This window comes from Chlorocebus sabaeus, chromosome 15, assembly GCF_047675955.1.
Source record: "Chlorocebus sabaeus isolate Y175 chromosome 15, mChlSab1.0.hap1, whole genome shotgun sequence".
Classification (NCBI taxonomy): domain Eukaryota; kingdom Metazoa; phylum Chordata; class Mammalia; order Primates; family Cercopithecidae; genus Chlorocebus; species Chlorocebus sabaeus.
In genome coordinates, this window is record NC_132918.1 from 90,437,803 (window position 1) to 90,446,719 (window position 8,917).

The following is an 8,917-nucleotide window of genomic DNA, read 5'->3' on the forward strand; positions in this document are numbered from 1 at the left end:
AGCAAGACTCTGTCTCAAAACAAAAAACAAAAAACAAAAAACTTAAAAGCCATTCTGGTCAGTCATTTCCAGACTCAAAATACTGTAGTATCTGTAGTGTCTTCCCATTGTTTCCAGCTCACAAGAGCAGGCGCTGGCCTTTCTCACCAACCACATCTTTAATCCTCTCACCGCCACCTCCAAAACTCTGATCGTACAAACCATTTCAGCCATGGCCTTCAACAAGCACCAGAAACCAACTCTGGCTAGTCTAAGCAGGAAAAGTATTCCTTGAAATGCTGCTAGGTGTCCATAGAAGCTTTATTAATAGTAGCCCCAAACTGGAAACAATCCACATGTCCATCAACAGGTAGAAGGATAAACAAATTGCAGAACAATACTCAGCAATTAAAAAGGTAACATGGGCAAATTCTAAAAATGTTACACTGAATGAAAGAAGCCAGACACAAGAGTATATACTGTATGATTCCATTTCTATAAAATACTGGAAAACACAAAACTCATCTATAGTGACAGTAAACATACCAGTGATTGTCTAGACAGGGGGTGGGGAAGGACTAACTACAGTAGGGTACAAGGGAACTTTTTGGGATGATGGGATTGATCTACATCTTGATTGTAGTGATAATTATACAAGTATAGACATTCATCAAAACCTATCAACTTACACATTTAAAATAGGTATATTTTAATTTGTAAACCATACCAGAGTAAATTTGATTATTTGTTTACTTATTTATTTGTATGTTTCAGAGACAAGGTCTCCCAATGTTGCCTAGGCTGGTCTGGAACTCCTGGGCTCAAGTGGTCCTTCCACTTCATCTTCCCAAAGTGCTGGGATTACAGGTGTGAGCCATGATGCTTGGCAAAAAAAAATTTTTTTTTTTTTTTGAGACGGAGTCTTTTTGTATTTTTAGTAGAGACAGGGTTTCACCGTGTTGGCGCCCTGACCTCATGATCAGCCCGCCCTGGCCTCCCAAAGTGCTGGGATTACAGGCGTGAACCACCGTGCCCAGCAAAATTTGATTTTTAAGAAATTACAAAAAGTCTATTAGGTAATTCCCAAGATCACCAGGAGGGTAGAGATCGAGGTTTGGGGTCCATGAAGACAGTGACAAGGCCTATACCCACCAACTAGAACTAGTCCAGTGAAGATAATATGCCTCTGCCACCCACTCCAGACATTACAGCCTGCACCATCATTAACCCAGGACACTGCCACCCTGAGCCATGCCACTGAGCCTGAGCCATGCCACTGAGCCTTGGGCATCAACATGCCTCTCCCATTGTTGCCGCTTCTGTTGGATTCTGTGCAACTGCTGCTCCTTCTGTTGTGGCTTGAGACCAAGTCTGGGGAGGGTGCTTTTCATTGACCAGCCCTAGGTCACAATCCTCCCTGTGTGTGAGGGCTGGGAGAGACAATGTCAGCTTCCTGTTTTGAAAGTGGCAGGTTGACTCTGCTGTCTAAGTGGAGGATTCCCCAGGAATTCAGGTGTTCAAAGCAGGATGATTGTATTAGTTTACTAGGGCTGCCATAACAAAATACCACAAACTAGGTGGCTTAAACAGCAGAAATGTATTTTCTCAAGGTTCAGGAGCTGAAAGGTGTTGGCAGGTTTGGTGTCTCCTGAGGCCTTTCCCCTGGGCTTGCAGATAGCTGCCTTCTCACTGTGTCTTCATGTGGCCTTTCCCTTTGTACATCCTTGGTGTATCTGCTCCTCTTCTTATGAGGACACTAGTCATGTTGGATTAGCGCACCACCCATTGACCTCATTGAAACCTGAATTCCCTCTTCAAAGGGATATCTCCAAATACTGTACCGTCACATTGGGGTTAGAACTTCAGCCTATGAATTTTGGCACAGTTCAGTCCCTAACAGTGACCAAAAAAGGATGCTAATGTTCATTACCCTGACCCTACCTACTGTATTAACTCTTTTCTCTCTTTTTTTTTTTTTTTTGAGACAGAGTCTCGTTCCATCACCCAAGTTGGAGTGCAGTGGTGTGATCTCGGCTCACGGCAGCCTCTGCCTTCCAGGTTTAAGCGATTTTCCTGTCTCAGCCTCCTGAGTAGCCGGGATTACAGGTGCCCACCACCATGCCCAGCTAATTATTTTGTGTATTTTCAGTACAGACAGGGTTTCACCATGTTGGCCACGCTGGTCTCGAACTTCTGACCTCAGGCGATCCACCCTCCTCGTCCTCCCAAAGTGCTGGGATTACAGGTGTGAGCCACCACACCCGGCCTCTACTCTATTTTCTTACGAGTACACAGCATTCCCTGTTTTGGGATCAGTGTTCCTCGGGTCTTCAGCAGGATCACTGCCACTGATTCTTCAAAATCCATTGCAATGTCTTCTTCTCCAGAAAACCTGCCTCTGGATTTGGGCTCCTTATTTGTTCTCTCCATACACTTTCTGTACCCTCCCCACCATAGCACTTACCAGTCTGTCCATCCATAGAGTGTGAGCTCAAGGGCGGGAAGTGACCCTTTTACTTGCATGTGCCAGAGTGTAGCACAGCGCCCGGCTCTTAGTGCACGTTCTACAAACGTATGTCGAAGCAGTTTCTCACCATTCCTCTTCGCACACTTTATGCTCAAGTAGTGACAAACTGCCTGTAGTTTCCAGGTGTACCATGTCGTTTCAAGGCTTTGGGGTCCCTTCATCCAACAAATGACCTTTTCCCCCTTTGCCACCCCCAAAAGCCTCTGTAAGTGCCTGTGTGTGTGCATGTGTGTGCCTCATACGCACAACCAGTGTTAGGAATGGAACATTACCTGCTCTGTTGAACCCCACCGTGAATTCCTCCTTGACTGCCTCTCCTTACCAACTCTTCAGAAATATCCACTGTCTTGAATTCGGTGTTTACTACTCCCTTCTTTTCTTTCTACTTTTATATGTATCCCTAAACACTCTATTATTTAGTTTTATTTTGGATCTTTATATAAGTGATACAATACTGTATATATTACCTGCAACTTTTTTTAAATGAAAAAATCGTGTGAGATTCACCTACTTTGTTTTTTGTTTGTTTTTGTTTTTGTTTTGTTTTGTTTTTTTGACATGGAGTCTCGCTCTGTCACCCAGGCTGGAGTGCGGTGGCGCAATCTCGGCTCACCGCAAGCTCCGCCTCCTGGGTTCATGCCATTCTTCTGCCTCAGCCTCCCGAGTAGCTGGGACTACAGGCGCCTGCCACCATGCCTGACTAATTTTTTGTATTTTTAGTAGAGACAGGGTTTCACCGTGTTAGCCAGGATGGTCTCGATCTCCTGACCTCGTGATCTGGCCACCTCAGCCTCCCAAAGTGCTAGGATTATAGGCGTGAGCCATTGTGCCCAGCCTGTTTGTTTTTTTGTGTTTTTTTTTTGAGATGGAGTCTTGCTCTGTCACCCAGGCTGGAGTGTAGTGGCATGATCTCAACTCACTGCAACCTCCACCTCCTGGATTTGAGCAATTTTCCTGCCTCAGCCTCCCAAGTAGCCGGGATTACAGGCACACACCGCCACCCCCAGCTAATTTTTGTATTTTTAGTAGAGATGGGGTTTCAAAATGTTGGCCAGGCTGGTCTTGAACTCCTGACCTCAAGTGATCCGCCCTCCTCGGCCTCCCGAAGTGCTGGGATTACAGGCGTGAGCCACCACGCCCAGCCAACCCATGTTGATCCTATAGTTCTACATCATTCATGTTCACTGCTCTGTGAGTATAATTTCTTGATCCATTCTCCTCTGGACATTTGAATTGTTTACAGTTCTTTGTTCTCAGAAACAATGCTGCTGTGAACATTCTTGTCCATACCTCCTAGCGCACATTTACCCAATATCTTCAGGGCCTGCGCCCAGGAGTAGAATTGCTGAGCCATGGGAGGATGTATGTCTTCAACTTTATAACAGGCAGCTTGTTTGCCAAGTGTTTTTGTTTTGATTTGGTTTGGGGTTTTTTGTTTGTTTTGTTTTTGTTTTTGTTTTGTTTTGTTTTGTTTGAGACGGAGTCTCACTCTGTTGCCAGGCTGGAGTGCAGTGGTGCCATCTCAGCTCGCTGCAACCTCCGCCTCCCGGGTTCAAGCAATTCTCCTGCCTCAGCCTCCTGACTAACTGGGACTACAGGCACGTGCCACCATGCTATCAGGGGAACCCGCCCCCGATAATTCAATGGGGATCCCTGACTTCCCGCAACACATGCCCAGCTAATTTTTGTATTTTTAGTAGAGACGGGGTTTCACCATGTTAGCCACGATGGTCTCGATCTCTTGACCTTGTGATCCACCTGCCTCGGCCTCCCAAAGTGCTGGGATTACAGGCATGAGCCACCGCGCCTGGCCTGTTGGTTGATTTTCAAGACAGAGTCTTGCTTTGTCGCCCAGGATAGAATACAATGGCTATCATAGCTCACTGCAGCCTTGAACTCTGGGCTCAAGCAATCCTGCATCAGCCTCCTGAGGAGCTGGGAGTGCAGATGCTCCAGCATGCCTGGCTAATTTTTTATTTTTTGTCGAGACACGGTCTTGCCATGTTGCCCAGACTGGTTTCAAACTCCAGGGCTCCATCCTCCAGCCTTGGTGTTAGGACTACAACAATCCTCCCAAAATGTTAGGATTACAGGCATGAGCCACTGCACCTAGTCAGGATACTCTTCTTTTTTTATGGTGTCTTTTGATAAATGGAAGTAATTAATTTTAATGTAGTCAAATCTATCTTTTCCTTTATGATTTGTGCTTCTTGTGCCTGAAGGAATTCTTTCATACCCTGAAGTTCTGAGGACATTCTTTTATATGTTCTTTAAAAGTTTTGTTTTACTCATGTAAGTCTTCAATCTCACATGTTATCAATTTCTGTCAATGGTATAAGAAAGATAACATTTTTTCTTTTCATTGTCAATATTCAATATAAAAAGATAACTTATTTTGTTTTTGAAACAAAGTCTCGCTGTGTCATCCAGGCTGGAGTGCAGTGATGCAATCACTGCCCACTGCAGCCTCTGCCTCCTGGGTTCAAGCAATTCTCCTGCCTCAGCCTCCCGAGTAGCTGGGACTACAGGCGCCGCCAGCATGCCTGGCTAATTTTGTATTTTTAGTAGAGATGGAGTTTCACCATGTTGGCCAGACTGGTCTCTCACTCCTGGCCTCAAGTGATCCACCTGCCATGGCCTCCCAAAGTGCTGAGATTACAGGTGTGAGTAACCACACCTGGCCAAAAGATAACACTTAAAAAAAAATTGATAATTAATTTTTTCTAATTCTGTGCATTGGAAAATCCATTCATGTCTATAGCTCTATTTCCTCTACAAGCTTATGAATTCTTTTTTGTATTGGTTTGGTCTTTTTTGAGACACAGCCTCACTCTGTCACCTGGGCTGAGTGCAGTGACACAATTGTGGCTCACTGCAGCCTCGGGCTTCTGGGCTCAGGCAATGCTGCTTCAGCCTCCTGAGTAGCTGGGTCTATAGGGATGCACCACCATGCCTGGCTAATTTTTTATTTTCTCTAGAGACAAGGTTTCACTATGTTGCACACTCTGGCTCCAACTCCTGGTTGTAAGTGATCCTCCCACCTTGGCCTCCCCAAGTGCTGGGATTACAGACATGAGCCACTGTGCCCGGCCATCATGAATTATTATTATTATTATTTTTTGAGATGGAGTCTCGCTCTGTTGCCCAGGCTGGAGTGCAGGCTGGAGCCACCATCTCGGCTCACTGCAAGCTTCGCCTCCCGGGTTCACGCCATTCTCCTGCCTCAGCCTCCCAAGTAGCTGGGACTACAGGCACCTACCACCATGCCTGGCTAATTTTTTTTAATTTTTGGTAGAGACGGGGGTTTCACTGTGTTAGCCGGGATGGTCTCGATCTCCCGACCTCGTGATCTGCCCGCCTCAGCCTCCCAAAGTGCTGGGATTACAGGCGTGAGCCACCGTGCCCGGCCCATGAATTCTTTAAAAGTAGGGACAGTGTGTTAGTTTTCAGTGTTTTCTCAATGCCTAGAATAGTTTCTTGCACTGCAAACATTCTATAAATATTGTTAAATTTGTTTCTATACTCTTAAGTTCCTAAATACCATAGACCACCTGAGCTAGAAGGAACCCAAAAGCATTATCTTGGTTTAGTGCCTTTATTCTACCGGTGAGGAAATGGAGGCCCTGTAAGAGTAAACGGTGCATTTGTGAGCTCACATGATTCGGTGCTGGGGCCAGGGCTCAGTGCACCGCTTCCTGTTTCTCCTCAAACTCCAGGCACTGAGTCCAGCTCCACTTACCCTGTTCACACAGTCCTGAAACAAAATCAGAGCTCCGTTACCAAGGACAAAGACAGGGGCTGGTGTCTGTTACAATGGCAATGGATTAATGCATTTAACCCTTACAAATCCAAAAGGGAAAGAAGGAAAAGCCCAAAAAGTAGTTATGTTAAAAAGTGGAAGAAATACAAATGGACAAAAAAAAAAAAATTGAATTCAAAAATCAAACACATGCAAGTTAGAAAGGTGCACCTCTTCGTCCCCTATCACATGGTCAAGATAGAAGAGAATGCCTTAGAAAATACTGCATGAGAATGTGCACTTCCTGAGAGCAGAGAGCAACTGTTTTTTCCACCATCATATCCCTATCATGTGGCATTGGGCCTGGCCAATAGTTAGGCTCAATTCATATTTAATATTTAATATACAACTAGCACACCTGCCAGATATGAGCTTTCCTTATTGCTGAGAAGTGAGCAAATCCAAATCCTCCAGCCCTCCTTCTCACACACACAGTCCATTAGGAAATGCCTGTTCTGAAAAAAAAGCCTGGCTTGCTGTGCTGCGCAGTTCTGAAAGTGCTGGTTCCGGAGAAGATAAGTTACCTTCAAAAACGAAACAGGAAACATCTAAGAGGAAACATTATGTAAGTATTGGTGAGACTCTGTGGATAGAGATTCTCATACACCCTATTGGTAGGATCATAGAACCTTTCTAGTTTGGCAATATATATCCAAATTTTAAATATGTTTATCTTTTGAATTTATCCTCAGAAAAGGACAGGACAAATGATAAGGATACACACGCGCACACACACACACACACACACACAAATATGGCTGTTTGTTGCAATGTTGTTTCTAGAGAAAAAAAAAGGATACATCCTTAATTTTCACTAATAGATGGGTTAAATGAATTACAGTATATCCATACAGTAGAATACCATGTAGAGCATGTTTAGTCCTAAAAAAAAAAAAAAGAAAAAAGGTGGAGGGGGAAGGAAGTCAATCCAGTGTTAGCAGTGACTATGTCTTTTGCTTTATTCCTTTTTTTAGGGTAAACAAGTAGATTGTTTTATAATCAGAAAAAAAAATTCCAATTGAAAAAAATATTTCAGACCTATTATTCCAAGAAAGGTGGACCCTGAAGAATTTCAATTTTTATTTATTTCTTTTAATCACTTGTATCGTGTATGTCTCCTGAATTTAAAAAAATTAAATAATAACAAAGTTAAAATGAAAGTTAAACAATGAAAAACTTATAAGGAGGAGAGTAAAAAGTTATAGTGAGAACCCAGGCTTTTTCATTTTTTAGACAAAGAAAAAAGTAAAATGCACTGTGATATTGTTGTAAGTAACTGAGAAAAGAGCTCATACCAGTTTGTCAGGAAAGACAAATATTTTCTTCAGTTCCAAGAGAAAATAATGTGCTCACTTCAGCAGCACATATACTAAAATTGGAATGACACAGAGAAGATTAGCAATTGTCTTTAAAATAAATAAAGAATTTTTAAAAATAAACTCAGAGGAAATTATAAGACTTAACTTCTGTTCCTACTACCTGTTAGCTGGCAAATATGCCCTTCCACTGGATCCTCACTTTCATGCTTAGTTCATGGCTTTGAAAGTGCTTACACAGGCCAGGCGTGGTGGCTCACACCTATACTCCCAGCACTCCCAGCCCTTTGGGAGGCAGGCGGATCACAAGGTCAGGAGATCGAGACCATCCTCACCAACATGGTGAAACCCCGTCTCTACTAAAATACAAAAATTAGCCGTGCACGGTGGCACGTACCTGCAGTCCCAGCTACTCGGGAGGCGAGACAGGGGAATTGCTTGAACCCGGAAGGCGGAGGTGGCAGTGAGCCCAGATGGTGCCACTGCACTCCAGCCTGGCAACAGAGCAAGACTCCGTCTCAAAAAAAAAAAAAAAAAAAGATAAAAGAAAGCGCTTCCACATAAGCATGCAATATTATCAAGGACATTTTGATATTTCCTTTGAGGAGGCACCAAATTACATACCTTATTTTAACTTTTTTTTTTTAATGTTGATATTCCTAAATACAAAAATGAAAAGGTTTAATGCAAATATTAGGGAGCTTTAGTTTTGTTGCTATTGTTTATTATTTTAAAATTGTAAGAGTTTGCACATAGTACAAAGGGGTCTGCAGTGACCAGTAATTGCCCTTCCCACTCTGCTGCCGATGCCTGGGGCACTCGTGTTTCTCTCCTTACCTGCCAAAAGTCACCTACCACCTTCAACATGAACATATACTGCCTTTCTTTTATCTGCCTTTTCCCTTGAACTGCCTCTTGGTGGAGGTGCTAGGGAAACATAAGCCAATAGAAATGAATTTGTCTATTTCTTCCTCTTCCCCCATCATGTGATCAAACTGGTACTGATCGATAAAGCCAAGCTGTTTACTTCTTTGCTGAAGTTAAAGCATTTCTTTAATTTTTGTAAACAATAGGAATGGAGCCAAATATGACCCTTACCAGAAAAGATCAGCTCCCTACCCCAAACTACCTCCTAAATATGGTTTGTAGATGCCTCATTCCTTAATCTCTTAAAATGACAGGAGATTGTTGTTGATGTCATATTTGTTTAAAAAACATGTGTGTTGAGGGGATGAATTTTACCAATTTATTAGTCCCTTTGTAGACACTGTCTATGTCATAGTACAAGTTTATATT